At 40.8% G+C, this 22,387-nt stretch overlaps 1 protein-coding gene and 1 long non-coding RNA gene across 7 annotated transcripts in view; one reads left to right on the forward strand and one right to left on the reverse strand.

Annotated features, from left to right (window-relative positions):
* Positions 1 to 113: 113 nt before the first annotated feature.
* On the reverse strand, positions 114 to 22,331 carry LOC109267297 (uncharacterized). 4 transcript variants are annotated; one of them, XR_008421238.1, is made up of 7 exons: positions 22,186 to 22,331; positions 19,821 to 19,881; positions 16,827 to 16,961; positions 8,793 to 8,888; positions 7,437 to 7,496; positions 4,498 to 4,554; positions 114 to 3,285 (listed from the first exon to the last, which is right to left on the reverse strand). It is a non-coding gene; the product is annotated as an uncharacterized LOC109267297 (long non-coding RNA). The 4 variants fall into 4 exon arrangements; XR_008421236.1 differs by having other exon boundaries at positions 115 to 3,282; XR_008421237.1 differs by lacking the exon at positions 7,437 to 7,496.
* Positions 1,646 to 22,387, forward strand: part of CCDC83 (coiled-coil domain containing 83) — a 67,545-nt gene continuing 46,803 nt past the window's right edge. For all 3 annotated transcript variants that reach the window (XM_053900154.1, XM_053900155.1, XM_019450002.2), the window contains exons 1-2: positions 1,646 to 1,689; positions 14,828 to 14,915. The gene's annotated coding sequence lies outside the window, so the exon portion shown is untranslated. The remainder of the gene's footprint in view (positions 1,690 to 14,827; positions 14,916 to 22,387) is intronic.

Consider the following 22,387-nt stretch of genomic DNA (forward strand, 5'->3'; position numbering starts at 1 on the left):
TAGTTTTTAATCAGACATATCCTATACTAAGATCATTTAAAATTTTCTGACAAGAAATGGCATGCAGATTTTAGAGAAGGTAAAAATACACTTAAGTCAGGTTTTAGAACATTAAAATTTTATTTTTTCTTTTTATTAAATTTCCAAACTAATCTTTGGTCAATATTATCAATACTACTAAGCATTTGCCAGTGGTTTCAAAAGAATTTGCAACAAAGAATCTCTGAACATTGCCAATAATTACACAGTCAACATCATAGGTAAAAAATGATGGCATTTGATCACAAAATTTCCTTTGGAGTCCCCAAAGGAAAATATTGATGCAAAGGTTTGAGATTTTACTTTGGATTACTTCTTAGGGCACTAGATCAAGTAACACTCCAAAGTTTTCAAGATGCATGTAAACTCTTCATGCTGACTACAGGATGCTGTGGTTAGTTAGGCTGAAGCTCTCTGTCTGCCATCTGAATACTCAGAGTAAACAAAAAAGGACTCTGGGACTTGCACAGAAACCATGGTAAACCCTGAGGGGGATTTGAACTTTGAATTAAAGGAAACCACAAGCTACCACACTGTTGACCGTGAACATGTTTACATTTTGTATGACTGGGGGCAAGGGCAGATGGAGTTTGGATGACTTACAGAGATGCTGCCTGAGGTGTGGTTAAAGTTGTCTCACAGTGTCGGGAAGAGGACCCAGCTACACGCAGTCAGAGGGTCAGAAGGTCCATGACAAACTTGAGCTTGGGTCGGGCAGGAATTGCCATCCGCTGGGTATGTGGGTGGAGGGAAGGAATACTTAAAACAAGTAACAGATGTCACTTAAAATGATATAGGGCCTACAGAAGATTGCCTAAAGTCTGGTTTATGATCATCAAAAGTGTCAGTCTAAGCATGGAATGGTTTACAAAATTCTGGTAGAGATTTTTCACCTAAAGTCATAGTGTCTTGGGGTAGAATGGATTACATTGAGTAACAGTGAAAACGTTGCTTTGGTCAGTGAAAACTGTCAATGACACATTTCAATTCCTAATTCTTGCTAAATTCTGCCACTCTAAGTAAGATGAAACAGTTGAAGCAATAGCAAATACTTCCCTTCCCTCTGCACTGGGTAATTACATGGGAGTAAATGAGCCAATAAGAAGTAAGCTCCTTGCTTAAAGTTGGCCCTAAGAAGGGCAGGTGGGGAGGGAGTGGGGAACCCTAGGAGAAATCAAAGCTATGACGACAGGCCAGGACTTCTGTGGTCTATGTAACATCCATCCTATGCAGACAACTCCCCAGACTCTACCCCACTCTTTATGCTGTCCCCAGAGCCTCAGCAGAGCCTGGCAGAGCAGAGACTGTGTTTGGGATGAGTCAAATCATGAGCTCTACTAGCTGCCACATCCATCCCTAGGGAAAGGATGCCTGGCCCATTAGGAATACCGCCCTGGGCTTAAGAGGTTGGAGAATGAAGTTTGCATAAATTAGTGCCACTTCCTTCTTTCTCCACTGTGCCTATTATGTAGCTTATTTACTTTAGGAAGTGCCTCATGCCTGGTATGAAACTTCAAAGAATCATGAGGGGTGAGCTATAGAGGAAAGGAAACATTCTAGTTCCTAGAAGCTATTTTGCAACATGGAATGATGTTTTGTTTCCAGGCAACTGGACTATCTGTAGCAGAATCCCAACTAGGAGATGGACAGGTAAGGAGGGACTGGAAAGAGCTGGATACAGGATCACTAGCTGAGCTGGAGGGGGAAGTAGGGAGGGACAGGAAGGGGTTGGAGCAGGGCTCAGCTTAAGTAAGCCAGAATGCCAAAAACTAAAGTGTTAGGCAAGGAAACTGAAGCAGAGGCCCAGCTGTATGGATTCTGGCAACATAAGAGCATTAAGGAAGAGATGCTTGAGATATCCCAGAAAGTATGAAGGCTCAGAGCCAGAGATGTGAGCTGGAATCCGGGCTGTCATTTCCCATCAGCACAACTTTGACAAGCTTCTTAACTTCTTTAAGGCTCAGTTTCCTCATGTAGAATACAGAAATAATACTAATCCAATAGGGATGTTGTGAGAATTAAGCTTTATAAAGTATATAGGTCCCAAATATATAGGCTTAAAAAAATTTTTTTTAATGTTTTATTTATTTTTGAAGAAGAGAGAGACAGAGCATGAGCGGGGGAAGAGCAGAGAGAGAGCGAGACACAAAATCCAAAGAAGGCTCCAGGCTCTGAGCTGTCAGCACAGAGCCCAACACGGGGCTTGAACCCACAAACTGTGAGACCTGAGCCAAAGTCAGACGCTCAACTGACTGAGTCACCCAAGTGCCCCTCAAACATATAGGCTTCTAAACTATTAGTTTGTCAGCTCCTTGAAAGCAAAGAAGGGATCTTATCAGTGCAGCAATGACCATGAAGACAGAGAAAGCGTTTAATACATGTTTGCTAATAAATGGGGAAAAAATTGCATTATAGACCCTATCTCCAGGTGAAGTTGAAGTTGATAGTCTACACAGTCTCATGTTACTACTCAAAGTGAACTTCATGAACCATTAACATGATTTGGGAACTTCTTAAGAGATGCAGGATCCCACCCCACCCCAGACCCAAATATCAGAATATGACCTGATCCCCAGGTGATCTGTCTGCATGTTAAACTTCGAGAAGCACTGCTCAGTCACGATTGACTGAATGAGGAGGCCTGAGTCTCCTGGTGGACGGCTTCTGGTGGCTCTATCTGGGAGGGGACGGGAATGGCAGGAGCTCTCAGGGAATATCCAAACTGATTCCTTAAATTGTGACCATGGTCTCTCAGGGTATGAGCAGATGGCCAGGCTGCTCTGCATCAGAGGAGCTGGGACCCCAATCTGGCCAGGCAGAGATAGCATACTGATTCCATAGATGTGTGAGCAAAGGATGAGTTTCAGAGCCTCAGCCTGGACTCAAAGGCAATATCTACAGGTCAAGGAGGCAAGAAGCCAAGCCCAGGGGACTCGGGTGAGGGTGAATGAGAAGCTAAAATGAGTTATGCTGCTCTGGAGCACCAAAGTCTAGAGAATAAGAGTTTGGAAGAAAAAGAAAGCAGACGATTCAACCAGTACTTATGGTGCCACTTATGAGTAAGACAGGGAGTGAGTTCTCATTTTAGGAGAGGTTGGTCCTCATTCTCAGGCTCACATTCTTTCCCGTGTAGGTAGATGTGTCTTTATAGCTGTGTGGGTGTAGTCTGAGGGGGACTCAGCATTACAACGCACTTGTTCCTTGTGAAGCCAGATAAAAGGCTTGCTGGAAGGTTCCTCTGTCCTGCTGACATAAAGAGACATCAGTCAAGCTGGGAAAGTGGAAATTTCAGGGACTGTTTTTGAAAGTTCTGTAAAAAAAAATGAACAGGAAGTCCGAGAACTTTTGCCCACACCATAATCCTATATTTTCAGTAAAGAATGGGCCACTCCTCTAGAGGCAATATGTCCACACCCCTAGGAACCCAGATAGCATTCTCTCGGGGGGCACAGCACAGGTGCCAGAGCTGGAGGGGACTTGGTAGTTTTCAATCATTTTTAAATCATGGAACTCTATTTCCTAACACTGTTGGACGCTCAACACTTGAACTGGATATTAGTGAATCTACTCTTACTGAAGAGAAACTGAGGACCAGAGCCATTCCCTTCCACCCCCTACACTCCAAGGCCCTCTGAGGCTCCTAGGTAGAACCCCCTTGTTTCCCAAAGGCAGTTTGAGAAGCATTTCTCTATACCAGTCCCACTGATGAATGAGGAAGATGAGGCCCATGCAGACAAGATCTTCCTTGACCTGGCACAGGCTCATCTCACTACCCAAGTGACTCCCTACAGTTTGGCCATTGTGGACTTTCTTCAGTCTTCAGAACATTCCATGTTCTCTCTTCTGGGCCTTTCTACATGCTATTCTCTCTGCTTGAAACACTCTGCTCCTCTCCATGCCTCCTTGTCTTCCCACCCCACTCCTGCCTGCTGGACTCCTCAGTAACCTCTGGATCTCAACAAAGGCCTATTTGCTCTGTTCAAAGGCCTATTTGCAACTGAGGCACAGTTGCCAGCTCAAAGGTGTGAGATTGCTGACTGCCCCTCCACCCAAATATGGGGTGATTGTGAGCAAATCCTTGTCCAGTCCACGTTGATTCCTTCTCAGGGAGTTCTGACTGATGTACAACAATGTGAGGTGAAGATCCAAGTAATGGGGAAAATGTGAAGGAAATGCAAAGTGAGACACACTTAGAAGATGTTGGTAGGTCCATGTGACAGCGGCCTTCAAAGTGGTCATACAGAGTTATTGGCAGATATCTGTTTCTTATAATGACAGTTTTCAGAGATCATCCTGACCTGCTACCTTGAGAGTTTGGAAGACAAGAGGTCTTCAATATGACTACCTTCTAACCCCAGTAACTATATTTGACATTACTAGTAGATAATCTTGCAAAAGTTCCACAAGAAATTATTGAAGACTTCACCAATGACAAAATACAGACACAAAACATGCTACCTGGTATATCTCAGGCATTTCTGTGGTGGATGCATGAATCTCTCCTGAAACACCCATCTGACAATCAATCAATCAATCAATAAATAAACAAACAAACAAAAAAATAAATCTGAAGTAATGTTGCACTAAAATTGTTCTATACATGCAAGGAGCTACAAATGCTAAGTCAACATATTCCAAAATTGGCTCACCCCATTAGTATGTGGGCAGTAAATTGTTAAAAAAAAAAACTAATTATCTTTTTAGATAGTATTACCCCAAACATTATTTTTACAAGCTTTGTAGAGTAAGTCAACAGGTTAAGTCAAGTCTCTGCTTAAGCTTCATTTTATTTAAAGTGACACTTCCTGGTAAACAGGTTTTAATTAAAAAGGAAAATTACATTTGCATCCCTGGAAGATAAAGGAGAAACTACAGACTATTTCACTATCTACACTCTCTGTTTCTACTTATCTTTGGCACCAGTTACAAAGGAAAACTACCTGGAAGGATAATTTCTCCCACAAAAATCCCTTCCGATTAGACAGGACTTAGCAACTTATAAAGTATATTCATATACGTGATTTCATTTGATCCTGTCAACGGCCCTGAATGGCACATATAACAAGAATTAGAGTTAACTTCATATCATAAATGAGGATGCCATGGGTGCTACGTGACTTGCTCATGGTCACCCTGATGGTAGGCAATCAGCCAGGCTTTGAATACAAGGCCTGTGATCACAGCTCTATCTCAGAGCTGTCATCATCAGGTAAACTGTGGTTAAGTCGGCCTGATGTCTTAGATCATATTATAGAGGGCCCGGGAAGGGTCTTCAAGTTGCTGTGGTTCTCAAACTATACCTCTTAGAACCCCAAAGGTCCCTAGTGATGCTTAGGAAGCCACCATAGGGAACATGAGAAGACCGGATACTGGGCTAATATCCCAATCAAGGATCTCTGTTTTCATGTCTCATATACTGATGTTTCAAGTAAAATTTCTTTGGAAGAAAGTATTCCACTGCTTAGAAAAAAAAATTTGAAACTCCAATATACTAGTCCAAACTTGTCATTTTGCATATTGGAAAAGACCCATAAAGATCACATAATTTGTCCATTTTCACACCCAACTTAGATTGGAAACCACACCCAGTCGATGACCCTGTGATTGGGATAAGAGTTAAGTCTCTCAGTACAGTGTTTTGTCTCCATCTGAAGTTCCCCAACCTGAGTGTGTATCAGGATCGCCTACAGGGCTTGTCACAGATTTCTGGGTCCCATGTCCAGAGGTTCTGACTTAATAGGGTTGGGGTGGAGCCTGGGAATTTGCATTCTCAACAGATTCCCGATGACACTAATGCTGCCGGACCACCAGTCTACAGAGTACAAAACAACTGAAAAGTCTATTGAATTGACCAGCAAATTGTGCATTTCCTCAATTTTATTTCACTCTGGAAAAGCAGTAAAGGAAAATTTCTCCTTCAGATTTTATAAACCCATTGCTTTAACCATGTCAGTATACATTCCTCAACACCTAGTGTTGATATGCTATCACATCAAGATCCCAAACCCTCCATGTAGCAGATAACACTGAAGTCCCAGTTCATACTCCCTCATCCAACCTCTGAGTTCACTGGCATCTACAGTGGAAAGTTTCCATGCACACAGCCAGCTTTCTATCTCAATGGATGGCATATCGTTGGTGTCTCTGAGGACTTTCTTTAGCCAACAAGAGCTTGCTTACTCCGTGTGTGTGTGTGTGTGTGTGTGTGTGTGTGTGTGTGTGTGTGTAATTAATGTCCCCGTTTTCCAGGGCACCCTTCAAACAATGAAGACATGAATCTGCAGATAAACACTCCAGGTTCCCTATCTCTCGGTGGGATCATTTTTTAAAGTTTATTTATTTTGAGAAGCGGGGGAGGGGTGTAGGCAGAAAGAGGGAGAGAGAGAAACCCAAGCAAGCTCCCACCATCAGTGCAGAGACTGACATGGGGCTCACTCTCATGAACCATGAGATCATGACCTGAGCTGAAATCAAGAGTCTGACGCTTAACTGTCTGAGCCACCCAGGTGCCCCTCGATGGAATAATTTTGAAGCTTGTTCAAATGACTCCTCAGAGGGTCCCCAGTGAGATTGTGCCCCAGTTTCACACAGCAGTAACTCACTTATTTATCACCCTTTGTTGGCATTTCTCCCTTTCTATCCACCTTCCCCACTCCCTCACTTGTGCTTCCTGAGATCACTTCCTAAATAAACTACCTGCATTCCACGTTCTTGTTTCAGGGTCTGCTTTTGGGAAAAAACAAACCAAGACACTCTATCTCATAAGTTGTTCACCAAATTCACAGAAGCATCACTTCCCAGCTGACTCACACCTGTTCTTGCTCACCTTTCATATCTCTGCCTTGGGGTTTTATCCACAGGTCTTCCAATAACACCATTAACACCAACTTAGGGTGCACAAGATGGGTGTTAAATAAGTGAAACAACAATTGTTGCTGCCCTAACAGCAGCAGAAATAGAGACTGTTGAATGTGTGAATATGATTCACTGACTGTACACTTAAGTAGTCACTCTTCAAAAAGAGGCCCAAGTTCATCAGTCATATTTGTGAAGGATGCCAGCTTTAAAAAAAATTGGCATTGGGGCACCTGAGTGGTTCAGTTGGTTAAGTGTCCGACTTCGACCTAGGTCATGATTTCACTATTCCCAAGTTCGAGCCCCACGTCAGGCTCTGTACTGACAGCTCAGAGCCTGAAGCCTGCTTCAGATTCTGTGTCTCCCTCTGTCTCTCTGCCCCTCCCCGACTCACACTCTGTCTCTCAAAAATAAATAAACATTATGCATATTTTTCAGGGCATCACTATAAATATAAATATTTTTAAAACTATCAATTCTGAAATGGAGAGAAGTTTCCTTTTGTACTGTTAAAGCAAGATTAACTTTCAGCTAATATTTACATTTGAGGAGTGGAGTTTCAGCAGTGAAGGCATTGACGTTTGTCAAACTGTCATGCAAATCTCAATGAAAAAGAAAAAAAAAGAACTATGTGAGAAGCAATTAAATTGTCCTCAAATTGAAGCCAAAGAATAGATACAGATCCTTTGGTTAAAAAAACAATTAAATGAATCAAACTTCATCCTAAATAATAGAGCTATTACATGTATTTCATTCCACTTGTTATTGATGGCTTAATTTTTTTCTTTTTTGAAAAAATAGTCTTATTGTGGGATAACTGACATATAATGAACTGTACATATTTAAAGTGTACAACGTAATAAATTTTGACATATATATGCACCCAGGAAACCACCATGTGCACTTATTTTTTAAAGCAATATTCTCAAGTTTAAGTCTATATTATTTTAAAATCCAATTTCTGGAATAATGCATTAATTATCATATTGATGCAGTGATTCCTTGTGGGCTAAAAGTTCTTTAAATTACTCCCTATTTCAAATGGCTATATATGAGTATGCTCAAAAAACTGGTTGGCCCAATTCCCAAGAACTTAGACATAGCTGGCAAATAATAATAAAAGCTACCACTCATTAAGGATCTGTCATTGCCAGGGGCTATTTTGTAGCTCTTTAAATATATCAGTTGTAACCCTCACAACAATTCCATGAGGTAAATGTTACTAATGCTATTTTACAAGTGAGCAACTGAGACTTAGAGACATTTAAGGGGTATGACATGACAGATCTGGGAACTATATTCCCTCCATTATATAATATTCCCAAAAATGTTTATTAGCTTTTTATAAAGTTTATTTATTTTGAGAGTGAGAGCACAAGCATGAGCAGGGGAGTAGCAGAGAGAGGGAGAGAGAGAATCCCAAGCAGACTCCACCCTGACAGCATGGAGCCTGATGCAGGACTCAATTCCATGACTGTGAGATAATGACCTAAGCTGAAATTTAGACTCAGATGTTTAACCGACTGAGCCACTCGGGTGTCCCTTATTTCTTATTTATTGAACAAATATGCCCTGGACCCTAAGTTAATGTTGAAGATACAGCAGTGAAAGTAATTGATACAAAATTTCTTCAGTGATGAAGAAATTTACTATTTCAATGAAATACAGTTGCACAAATAATTGATTACAATTGCTATTAATGCCTACGGGAGAAGTACAAGGTGCTGTAAGAGCATGAAAGGGGACCTGATCTAGTTTGGGGGCAGGCAGTCAGAGGAGGCATTCATAAGGAAGTAATCCTTAAGCTAAGACCCAACAAATTAGTGGATCTATAATTTTTTAAGTAGGAGAGGTGACATAATCAGATTTGCAAGACTATTTAAGGGAAAGCCATTTACCTGGTAGCAGGCAGTACAGGAGGAAAAATGTCTTCCTTGAGAATTGCAAACTGCAAGCTCAACCCTCGGGCAGGGTTGGAACCAGAATCTACATGCCTATGTAACACAAGAAAACCTCATCACACCTAAATATTGTTCAGAGTGGTTCTTGGTTAGTTAATGCTCTCAGGCATTTAGGTTAGTAAAAGCAAACTTGCAGGGACAAAAACCAACTTTCAGAAAGTTCACACATAATAAGGTTTCCATGGACATGAACTCACAATCAAAACACCATGAAACAAGCTGCCATGAGCAAGTGTTAGCATAAACAATAAAGTATACCAGAATTAGAACTGCAAAGACTGCAGATATTATTAGAATTATCAGATTGAGAATATAAAATAAGTTTGTTTGATACATTTAAAGAAATAAGAATATCAAAAGTACAATTAAGAAGCAAGATATTTTTAAACTGATCAAATATATTTGAAAAAGAACAACACAGAACAACTTAAAATTTTATGTGCAGATAGATAGCATTAACCCTTTATCTCTTAAATATATTGCACGTATTTTCCTCCAGGTTTGTTGTTTCTGTTTTAACTGAATTTGTGGTGATACTTGCCACTCATTCCTGAATTTTTTATTCTTTGGAGGTTAAATCTGTGTATCATTTGCCTTTAAGGCTTTTGCAGTTTGTCTCTTGCTTAGAAGGGCTTTTTGTACTTCAAGGTTATTTGAAGAATCTTTATTTTTTTAATGTTTATTAATTCACTTTAATCTGTATTTTATATTAACACAAGAGTCAAATGTTGTTTTTAATAGACTGCATTTGGAAATTCCAGCACTGTTTATTAAATAGAACTTTCTTTCTAACTAATTTGAAATAACACTTTTAACATAAATTAATTTCTTGTTCTAGTCAATAAGAATTTAGTTCTCTTAAAACTTCTGACCTCACTTACTCCCTCCCCCATCGTCCAAATTTTGGGATAAATCATCAGTTGACTACTTATATAACAAAAAAGCATGCAAATATTATACACCGATGAAGAAGGTAATTACTACAATTATGTTTCCTTTCTTGAACTTTTTTTTTTCCAGGAGTTAACTATCCACCTTGTTATTTTGAGTTGCACAGTTTCCTATGAATCTATTCAAATGCTTGATTGGACCTGTCAAACACCTATTGTTATTATTTTCCAGACACTAAAATATATCAAATAATCTTTTTGCTCCACTTTTTTTTCCCCCCTGACAATATCCCCCTCAAACTCTCAAGTTTTCCTACTCCATATGGGCTAATTACTTTCTAGGCCCACAGCACAGCTGTCAGCTAGAATTTCCTTTAGTGCTTTCCTACGCTAGATCCTTCAAATGTCAGTATGTGGAGGTGTTTTCTCTTTAGAGAAACAGCCTCCAGTTTCCTGCCTGGGGGGACATATGCCTGATGGCTCTTTGGAAGAAGGGTCTTTGTGGAAGTAGATCTGAGAAAGAAGGCTGAGGGTACCTCTGTTTATTACTTGAATTTTCCCAGAATCAGCATGTTTCAGTCTCCTGCCATTAACCCAACCCCACCACACCCCTATATGTCTTGTGTCCCTGAGTCTGTCTGGGTCTCTCTGGTTCATTGTCTCCAGAGAACATACTTCCTATCACCTGTGGAGGGTAGTTTCCCTGACTTCAAGGGATAGGGAAGACGCTTTGGCTTTAATATCTGCATAAAAACTTCAACCAATCCTTGCACCTCACTCACCTTTGGTGTACCTGGTACCACCTCAAGTTCTGCATCCTCTATGGGCTCTCAATAGTAGCCTCCTCTGCTGTCAGTTACATTTTGCTCCTCCACTCATTTTCCACCTTTCAAAATTTGCTCACATCTCCTTTCTAATTTTATCAGTCTTTGTGGATTTACACTCCCTCCAACTCTACCCCGCCCCACCTCTTCCTATTTAGTCATGTTTCAGTAGGAGGAGACAAACTCAACTATGTTTAACTAGAAGTCTCTCAACCTCATAGTGCCATATATGTATGTATAGATAGCACTATGAGGTATATAAAACCCCATCCTCAATGAAACAATCACTGATCTGCTTTCCATCACAATAGATTCATTTGCATTTTCGAGAGTTTTGTGTAAGTACAATCATACATATGTATTCTTATTTGTCTGGATTCATCTCTGGATAGATTTGACCTTTATTCAATTCTTAAAAACCAGCTTTATTGAGGCATAATTTACATACAAAGTCACTAATTTTATTTACTTTTAATTTATTTAATGCTTATTTTTGAGAGAGAGAGAGAGAGAGCACGCAGGGGAGGGGCAGAGAGAGAGGGGACTCAGAATCTGAAGCAAGCTCCAGGCTCTGAGCTGTCAGCACAGAGCCCTACATGAGGCTTGAACCCACAAACTGCGAAATCATCACCTGAGCTGAAGTCAGACACTTAACTGACTGACCCACCCAGGTGTCCCCAAAGTCATCAATTTTAAATATAGAGCTTGAGAAGTTTTGATACATGAATATCATCATGTAATCACCACTACAGTCAAGATGCAGAACATGTGAAAAGGAATATTTAAATATTTGCTTAAACTTAAGCAAAGTTTTAAGGGAAACAATTTCTTAGTTTCAGAGAAAGTCATGTGCTGTATGCACACAACATTCAGGCATCATTCCATGGACACAAAAATCAGTGCCATTTTACCTCCCTTTTCAAGTTACACAGTTGTGAGAACTTGCACTCTTGATTATTTATAGGGAACCTTTGTGATGACTTATAACTTTTTTTTTTTTTTACAAATACCCCTTTGGTGTCTTAGGAAATAACTTCAAAGATTAACAGAAGAGGTCTTGTAAGGGAGTTCGATTAAAACCTAAACTGTATTTGCATACTGTATATACTTTGATTCATTCACTGCTGTGATTCATCTGTCTCCAACCAGGCTACTGGCCCCATAAGAAAGTGTCACACAGCTCACAAGTTTCTGTTCAGCCATGTTGTCTCAGTGCTCTTTGCTCCTATCTTGTGTCCCAGCCTCCAGTCTCTCCCCATTCCACTCCCACCTAGGTATCACTGTTCATTAATCTTTCTGAAGTCTTACTTTTATGGCAGGGCACCTTCCACACTTCCCAGTGCTCACAGGAGTAGGTCTGAGTTCCGTAATGCTGCCTTCAACTTCGTGTGCTCCACCTTATTTATGTTCAAACTGTGGGGAGCTGGGAGCCATTTCCAGAGAGTCATGTGGCTGAGCCCGGTTGTTGTTGTGCAGGGTGGGCTGTGTGTGTTTTATCCTTTCCAAACCCAGCACAACATGTGGAATGGCCTGGGTCTAGAAAAAAGGTGTTAGGATTTGTTGCAAAAGAATAAAAATTTACACCTTAAGCTTTATTTAAAAATCACAGTAAAGCTTTTAATTAGCTACTGTAAAGAGAGTTCAGTAATTTATGTGAATATAGAGATTTAGGTGTCACAATAACTTAGAGGTTTTATGCTCCATGTGTAATTTATTTGTCAGATACAGAGCATGACATGCCTTACTTACTTTCTGGTTTGTTTTTTTTTTAAGATTTTTTTTTTTAAGTTTATTTTTTTGAGCGAGAGAGAGACCAGGGGAGGGGAAGAAAGAGAAGGAGAAAGAATCCCAAGCAGGCTCCACACTGCCAGTGCAGAGCCCGACATGGGGCTTGAACTCATGAACCATGAGATCATGAGCCAAGCCAAAACCAAGAGCCGGACACTTAACTGACTGAGCCACCCAGGTGCCCCCTGGGTTACTTTCTGAAAAGCATCATCATTTATTTATTTATCCAAACATTCATTAAATATCTCTTGAGCAACTATTACTTGTCAAGCTCTGTGCTAGGCATTGCCAATACATTTGTGAAGCAGAGAGATCTTGTCTATAGCCTTACAGAGCTAGCACATTGGCTGAATGAGTCATGATAAGGATAAGCAGAGCTACGGATGGAAAGTAAACTGGGGGCTGTGGAGGCCACTACTGCCCTGCTCACATCCCCTCAGCACCCACTGGGCAAGCCAAAGGCTTCTTCCTGCAAGAGACTCTCAGGCTGAGTAAGGCTTCTCTGGCCCACAGCAGGCAGGAGCATGCTCGGCCCTAGTATGGTGCAGGCCGTCAGTGCCAAGGAATCAGTGCCCTCAGGAGCGGTCCTCAACCCATGGTGAATAAGACTTGAGAGTTAACTACGCAGCTCCCTCACCCTCTGGGTGTTCTATACTATCTAAGCCTGGGCTGCCATAACAAAATGCCATAGACTGCGTGGCTTAGACAACAGAAATGTATTTTCTCACAGTTCTGGAGGCTGGATGGCTGAGATCAGGGTGCCAGCATGGGTGGTTTCTGGTGAAACCTCTCTTCCTGGCTTGTGGATGACCACTTTATCACTGCGTGTTCACGTGACCTCTTCTTTGTGTGCTCTCTCACGAAGAGAAAGAAAGACCTCAGGGGAGCTCCTTGGTGTTACTTCTTAGAAATACGCTAATGCTACTGCATCAAGGCCCCACCCTTATGATCTCATTATAGGCCCTCCTTAATTTTTAATTATCTCCTTATTGTCCCTATCTCCAAATATAGGCATATTGAGGATGAAGGCTTCAACATATGGATTTGGGGGAACACAATTCAGGCTATGGTGTATACTGTCTCCCAGAGTTCCCCAGTGAGACTGAGCCCCAGTCACCCATCTCCCATGAATCCATTCATTAAGGCACTCTGAATAGCCTTCTTTTTCTTCCTTCCCCATTCCTCTATCTTCCTACCACAGCTTCCTGAGATTACCCCCCACATAAACCACTTGCACTCAAATCCTAGTCTCAGGATTTGTTTTGGGGGGAACCCCACCAATGACTGGAGCATATATCAGGGAACCAGACTTATGCCTAGTGGGCCTGGATCTTAGAAAGTCTTACCAGCTGTGCCAGGTGGGAAGCCATTTAAAGTCTTAAGCCAAAGGAACGAATCTCTGGTAGCATGTGGAGAAAAGATTCAAAGACGTAAGAAGCTGATTCAGGGCAACTAACAGGGAAGCTATTTCTTCAGTCAAGTCAGAAGAAGATTGTGATCAGTACTAGGGAGGAAGCAGTGAAGACAGAGCCTGACATGATGCCTAGTCCATAGTAACTGCTCAACAAATATTTTTGGATGAAAATTAATGAATAGGTTCAATGTACCAAATTACTAGATAGACTGTCAGAGCTTGAAGACTCGTTTCATTTGGGATTTGAGGAAAAGGAAAGAGTCAAATCTTCAGGCTTGAACAGCTAGGTGAATGCTGACGCTATTTACTCAATATGGATCATAGCTTTGAGGATCAGCAAGTTGGAGGGGTAAGAGATAATGTGTTTGGGGCATGATGTGCCTGTGAGACATCTAATTGATGCTGAGTAGGCAGCTGGGTACACAGGTTTGGAGCTGGGTTAGAGATGCATATTTGGGTCCCACCAGATATAGCTGCAAACTGCGTGGAGCAAGCCTTCTCCAACCACATGGGAAATGTGACCCAGAAGAGCTCCACGTTTTCCTATTTTCTGGAATTCTCTCTAAAATAACATTTCAGAAGGAGTATGAGGGAGAACTAATATCCATTGAGAACCTACTATAGGCCAAGAATTGCACTAGGTGTTTAATCTTCAGAACAGCCCTGAGAGGTATGAAATATTATCTCCATTTACAGACGAGGAAATTAAGGTACAGAAAGGAGGTCATTTATCCAAGTTCACAGCTGGTCAGCAGCTTCAGAAAAACTCTAGACTGTCCTAGTCCAAATTTCATGTTTAAAATAAGAATCAACAAAACATGGTTCTGTATCCTATGACTCTTAGTCTCACCAGACTTCACAATGTGCAATTCCCAAAGTCAGGTGCATTCAGTAGTAGAGTCTTTCGATTCCAGGGACCAAAGGTTATTCTCTCTGCAGCCCTCTGTTCAGCTCCTCATCCCTCATTTGAACAACTCTCTTTCCAAGTGGTCCCCCTGCTGGTGACCCTACTGTGGTAAAGCCCCAACTGAAGTCTCTCAATTTCTGTCTCCACAGATTTGCTTTCTCTGGACATATCATTTAAATGGAAGCATATAATGTGGTCTTTTGCAATGATGTTCTCAGCCAGTGTGCTGAATAAAAAGTAAAATATTTAGTATTTCCTCAACACCATATGTAACATAGAGAGTAACCCAAAACCTCATTATTTTTTTTAATTTTTTTTAATGTTCATTCATTTTTGAAAGACAGAGAGAGACAGACCACAAGCAGGGGTGGGGCAGAGAAAGAGGGGGACACAGACTCTGAAGCAGGCTCCAGGCTCTGAGCTGTCAGCACAGAGCCCAACGTGGGGCTCGAACTCATGAACTGCAAGATCATGATTTGAGCCAAAGTCAGATGCTCAACCAACTGAGCCACCCAGGTGCCCCTTTTTATTTAAAAATATAGCACACCATCTTGGATTTGCTAATACTGATACACAGTAGTGCAAACATTTTTTAATAGATCTGCATTAAACTTATACATTTATTTGGAAAGATTAATACTGATATTATTCAATGTTATATATTTTCTATTCCTGGTATGATCCAGTCTGTTAAGTCAAAAGTTTTGAGAACTTTAAGAAAACTATTATTTAGGTTTTTAACACATACTATCTGTATCAAACTCTTTTTCTGGTGATATTTTTATATGGCACATTTTCCCACAGTCTATTCTCTCTCTCTTTTTTTTTAATGTTTATTTATTTATTTTGAGAGAGTGTGAGAGAGGCACAGAGATAGGGGCAGAGAGAGAAAGAGAGAAAGAGAGTGAGAGCAAGAGTGAGAGAGAGAGGATCCCAAGCAGGCTCCATGATGTCAGTGCAGAGCCTGATGTGATCATGATATGAGCCAAAATAAAAAGTCAGACACTTAAGTGACTGAGCCACCCAGGTGCCCCCACAGTCTATTCTAAATCATTGTTTCTAACAGACAGGGAAGCTATTGAATTGCATATTCAAATTTTGGAAAACAGTATGGAGGTTCTTCAAAAGATTAAAAATAGAACTACCACATAATCTAGCAATCCCATTTTGGAATATTTACCCAACAGAATTGAAATCAGGATGTCAAAGAGGTTATCTACACTCCCATGTTCACTCCAGCATCATCCATAATAACCAAAATATTGAAACAACCTAAATGTCCCTTGATGGATGAATAGAGAAAGAAAACATGGTATAGGGGTGCCTGGGTGGCTCAGTCAGTTAAGCGTCCAACTTCGGCTCAGGTCATGATCTTGCGGTCCGTGAGTTCAAGCCCCGCGTCGGGCTCTGCTGACAGCTCAGAGCCTGGAGCCTGTTTCAGATTCTGTGTCTCCCTCTCTCTGACCCTCCCCCATTCATGCTCTGTCTCTCTCTGTCTCAAAAATAAATACACGTTAAAAAAAATTTTTTTAAATAATAATAAATAAATATTAAAAAAATTAAATTAAATTAAAAAAAAGAAAACATAGTATATTCATACAATGGAATATTATTTAGCTTTAGAAAAAGAAAAAAATCCTGCCACTTGCAACAATAGCCTGCAGGACATTATGCTAAGTGAAATAAATCAGACACAGAAGGATAAATACTGCATGAATACACTTATATGAGGGATCTAAAATAGTCAAACTCATAGAAGCAGAGAGTAGATTGGTGGTTGCCAAGGGCTTTGGAGAGGGAAAATGGGTAATTGCGGTTCAAAAGGTATAAAGTTTCAGTTATGTCAGATGCATAAATTGGAGAGATCTGCTACTAAATACAGCACCTATGGTTAACAACAATATACACTTAAAATTTTGTGAGAGAGTAGATCTTAGGTTGTGTTTCTTACCACAGTAAAAAAAAAAAAAAAAAATCAACTGAAAACAATTATACAAACACAGTTCTTAAAAGATGGAAGTCAGAATCCATACTGCCTCATTCTCCAGATGTGAGGTAGTGTCGCTCCCTATGTTCTAATTCTTTTAATATGTTTGTTGGAGGCAAAGTTTCATAGACTACTTCCTGGTGTGGGGGTGAGCATCTCACCTGAGTCATAGAAGGTTCCAGAGATTGGGCAAGATTGAGCCAGAGAGATGAGGTCATTCTTTTTGCCAATCATTGCAATGTTGCAAAAGGCAGAGGTGGTGTCTTGGACAAGAAACTAGACCTAAGTGAGAGGCCCTTAGGCAGAAGAAAGAAGTATGATCAGTGGAGTTCATCCTGGACCATGTCCCCTTCTTGACCTCTCCCAACCCCTTCCCACTGTAGCCAGAGTGAACTTTTGTCACCATGAAAGATGGTTCAGAGGACCTGTGACTACTGGCTAGCTCCTCTCCTTTCTCTGGGAACCTATTCTCTAAGCATTTGTAAATTTCTTTCAGCTCCAAAAAACACATCATTTTCATCTTTACCTCTAGGCCTTTGCCCATACCCATCACTCTGTTCCAGCCCCCTTCACATCCAACCCTCCAAACTGACTAATGCCTGCTCATTGTCAAGTCTCTGTTTAGACCTCATTAGGAATTTTTTCCTGACCCTCAAGACTGGGTTAGGTTTTCCCTTTTCAGGGGCTTTTACCCCTATTCTACAGACCAGCCAAATGTGTTGTGATTGCCTATTAACTTGTCTACTCCTCACTCCCCCTAGACTGAAAGCTTCTTCAGGCAGGGACAGAATCTGCCCAACATCTGACCTCATGAGATACCCTAACTTAGAACTTCCCAATCAACTTGCTCCCAAACTCCTGATCCATAGGCACTGTGAGATAATAAGTGATTGCTGTTGTCCTGAACCATTAAATTTTGGAGTAATTTGCTATATGGTAATGGATAACTAATACACTATCAAAATTTAGAAGCTTTAAACAATCGTATCCCAGATTCTGCAGGATAGCAACTGATGACCTCCTGGTGCTTGTGGCATCAACTATGGCACAACTCAGCATTACTCAGCTGGTGGATGGGCCGATTGGGAGGATCCAAGACAGCTTCACTCACATCTTGGGCACTTTTTGGGCTAGAAAGTAGTCTCCGTTGGAATAGATTACCACAGAGCCTACACTTGGCCTCTCCAGAATGGCTGTCTCCAAGTAGATGAACTTTACATGGCAGTTGGCTTCCCTCAGAACAAGTATCCCCAAAGAACCCAGAAGAAGCTGTACTTTTTATGACCTAGCCCTGGAAATAACATACAGTCATTTCTACTATATTCTCTTGGTTGAAGCAGTCATAAGACCACCTAGATTCAAGAAGTGACTCCACCTCTTGATGGGAGGAATATCAAAGAATTTATAGCTATTCTTTTAAAAATAAATTAATTATTAAGGTATAATTTATATGCAATAAAATGCACCAATTTAAATATGCAATTTGGCAAGTTTTAACACATGACTATGTATTACCCTGTAACTACCATCACCATCAAGCTACAGAACATTTCCTTCATCCCAAAGTTCCCTTCTGCCTCCTTGCAGTCAATCCCTTTACCCTTCCCTCCTAGTGCCAGGCAACCACTAATCTGCTTTCAGGCTCTTCTAGAATTTTGTGTGACACCATATATGGTTTTTTACAGTTGGCTTTTCACTTAGCTAAATTCTTTTGAGACCCATCATGTTGTTTGTTGCATGAATCAATAGTTCATTTATTTTTTATTGCTAAGTAGTTTCTGTTGTATGTCTATATATGTTTTGTTTTAGCAGTTACCTGTGGATGGACATCTGGGTTGTTTCCAGATTTAGATTATTATGATAAAGCTGTTATGAACATTCATTTTCATTTCTCTTGAATAAATATCTAGGAGTGGGGTTGCTGGGTCATACTGGAGATAGATGTTTCAACTTTATAAAAGACCACTCAATTGCTTTCCAAAATGGTTGTGCCATCTTATTTTCCCAGCAAGAATATATGAAAGTTCTAATTGCTCCCCACCCTTGCTAACACATGGGATTGTCAGTCTTTTTAAGTTTAGCGATTCTATTGGGTGTGTAGCAGTATCTCATTGGGGTTTTAATTTGCATTTCCCTGATGACTAATGATGTTGAGCATATTTTCATGTACTAATTGGTCACTGATATATCTTCTTTTGTGGAGTGTCTATTCAAATCTTTTGGCATTTGTAACTGGTTATTTTCTCACTACTGAGCTTTAGAAGTTGTTTACAAATTACAGATACCAGCCTTTTGTCAGGTCTATGTATTAAAATACTCTCCTCCTCAGGGCACCTGGGTGGCTCAGTCAGCTGGGCGTCTGACTTCGGCTCAGGTCATGATCTCATGGTTCTTGAGTTCAAGTTCTGCGTTGGGTTCTTTGCTAACAGCTCAGGGCCTGGAGCCTGCTTCAGATTCTGTGTCTCCCTCTCTCTCTGCCCCTCCCCCACTCGCACTCTGTCTCTCTCTCTCTCTCTCTCTCAAAAGTAAACATTAAAACATTTTTGTAAAGAAATATTTTCCTCCAGACTGGCTTGCCTTTTCATCTTCTTCAAACTGACTAAAGAGCAGAATTTTTTAATTTTGATGAAGTCCAAATTATTATTTTCTTTTTTTTTAATTCATGCTCTTGGTGTCCTATAAAAGAAATCTTTGCCTACTCAAGATCACAAAGATTTTTCTCCTATGTTTTACTCCAGAAGTTTTATAGTTTTAGCTTTTATGTTCAGATCTATGATTCACTTTGCGTTAATTTTTTCAAGGTGCATAGTCAGGTCAAGACTCATTTTTTTCCCAAACATATGCAATAGTTACAGTAGCCTTTGTTGAAAATACTATCCTTGCCTCTTTTATTTAGCTTGCCACTTCTGTCTGAAGCAACTACCTATATGTGTGTGTATGTATATATATAAAATAAAATATATAGTCAAATATATGTAAATATATGTATATATATTTTTGTGTATCTATTTCTGGATATTTTTGTCACGTTCTATTGATCTGTACATTTACCTATGTAGTCATATTTTAAAACTGCCAAACGCATAGCAACTCACTGTAGCTGAACTGGTCTCATGACATCAGACACCAAAGCCCTTAGGCATGGTCCATATTACCTGGCTCAGGCTCCTGAGAGATGGCATGCTGGCTCCTGCTTACCATTCTGGGCTCCTCTCCCTCAGAGAGAATGAAGAGATCATAAAAAATTAGTAAGGAGGAGGAGGTATGTGGGGAAAAAAAGAGATGTGATCTCTTTTTTGCCAGAGTTCTGGTCATTCAAGTTAAACTCGGTGTGAAGAAATGAAGATATGAGGAGAGATTGCAGAGCTATGTCTCTGGCCTAAAAGAAAAAGTTAGGACCCATATAAATTAGATGGGAAACAATCCCATTTTACAATATTGAAACATGCCAATGGATGTTGCATCACAACACAATACCCTCTATGGGTTTGTTACAGTGTCTGCATAAAGGTAATGTAAGCCTTTCCTCTCAAGAGAATATTTTACTTCATGACTTTTTTTTAAGTTTATTTATTTATTATTGAGACAGAGACAGCGTGAGTGGGGGAGGGGCAGAGAGAGATTGAGAGAAAGAGAGAATCCCAAACAGGCTGCACACTCTCAGCACCGAACCTAACGTGAGGCTCGAACTCACGAAACCGTGACATCATGACCTGAACAGAAACCAAGAGTCAGAGGCTTAACTGACTGAGCCACCCAGGCACCCCGACTTTTTTTTTTTTTTTTTTTTTTTGGCAAAACACCTATTTAATTATCTCATATTTGTCAGGAACAAAGTTTTTGAATAAGAAGTTATCAGGGTTTTTCTGTTTCTGAAAAGTAACCTTATTTTCAGTAAACTTTCTGATTTACTAAAAGTTTTAACTGGTTTACAAAGTCAATATGTTAATCACTAGCTCAGGCATCTAAAAATTATTGTGAGATTTAATATGAATGCATTTAGTTGATTGCTGTAGGGTCTGTTTGCAGAGGTAGCGATCCTCAGTAAAAGTGGGTGAAAATTTTGAAAAAGCATAAAATGTTTAGCAACTGTGCATACCAAACAGGTTCTCTGGCATTTTGCCAAATCAGACAACGTATCTGGCTCTTTCTGCCACAGAAACTCTCCTACCTGTATTTCTACATCACTCAACATGGCAGAGCTAACAGAAAACCAAAGCCAAATGAGGAAACTTGGCAAATGATTATCTGGCTTCACTGTTTGACCACTAACTGGCAAATACCATAACAAAAACTGCCCAGGAGATAAATGAGGGGATAAGAGTACATTTTTGACCCTGGATCCAGGCTCTCATGGAAGAAGCAGGTCTAAGATTTATAGGAACTGATTTGGGAATGAGTTCAACGTACTGAATAATCACAAAACTGTTTTTCCATTTAACAAAAATAATCCCCACACTTCAAAAATTTTGGTGGTGGCTTTTTTTTTTTCTCCTGCAACAGCACTCTATTTAATATTTTTACCCCATAATCCCACCTGTTGGTATTCTAGTTAAGACCAAGTACTTTAAAACCTTTATCAGATTTGTAGATCCCAGCAACCTGCTGGCATTTAACAAATACACAACACTGATGGAAATAAAGGAAGGTCCAAATGAGGTAAAACACATAAATTGTCTCAAACTGGTTATTTTTTGGATGACTTTTTACTGATGAGAAAAACTCTCTCAGCCAAAAGCTAATATGCGTATTAACTGCTTCAATTCCCTTCTTTTAAGAAGTTCTGAATTTGTTATTAATATAACACAGCACTAGTTAGAAAACGTATGATAAACTAGTTTTTAAAAATCGAATTCAAGAATGCCAAACAGGGTGACTAATTAAGAGTGGAGATTCCAGGGAGCGCCTCACTTCCGTCTCCCCAGGACAGAGGGATAAATAACTGAGTCAGAGGTTAGTGGCCTAAGTAGGTGGTGCCAGGGCGTAAGAAATTGTTGTCTTGAGGCAGAGGATGAGGAAAAATGCAGAAGAGGAAAGGGGAACCTTAAAGGATGTAGGTGTGTGGTGATATTCTTTTCTCAAATGAGGACAGAGCTGCAAAAAGTATCAGGAGGGGCAAAGACGAACCTGCGTTGGTTTCTCGAGGTTTAGGAGCAAAAAAAGTAAAGCGAGAAGCAAAAGAGGCAGGATCTTTCAGATCTTTCAGGATCTTTCAGAGCTGGACATTATCATACAAGCACTTAATCCAGGGGGTTGCAATTCTGTCTGGAGCCAAACCCGAAGGAACTTTTACACAAAACAAGAGCAGAGAGAAGACAAGCCTTGGTCGCTGAAGGGCAGAGTGCGGCAGAAGCCCTCCATGCGCATACAACCCTTTCCCCATCCCGTGAGCTGCTAGGAAACCCAGAGCGGTCTGTGCCTCAGTTTACAGCGGAAGAAACAGACACACAGACCCACGTGACCCGCTCACGGTCACAGAGCAGAGCCGGCTGTCACGTCTCCACACAACTCACCACTTACCGGTTTGCCACTCCAGGGAGGCAAGGAGGGAGTTGTGTGTTTCACGGAATCAACAGGGGAGTCGTGGCGGTCAAAATCACGCGGGGAGAAGGCGGGAGGACGCGATCTCGGCTGCGAAGGCGGCCGTGCGTGCCCTTCGCCTGGACTCTTCCCCGTGCGGCCACCAGGTGGCGCGCCCGGCCCGCGGGTCGCGGCGGCGCGT

This window comes from Panthera pardus, unplaced genomic scaffold, assembly GCF_024362965.1.
Source record: "Panthera pardus isolate Hobbes unplaced genomic scaffold, ASM2436296v1 HiC_scaffold_12, whole genome shotgun sequence".
NCBI classification, from domain to species: Eukaryota; Metazoa; Chordata; class Mammalia; order Carnivora; family Felidae; genus Panthera; species Panthera pardus.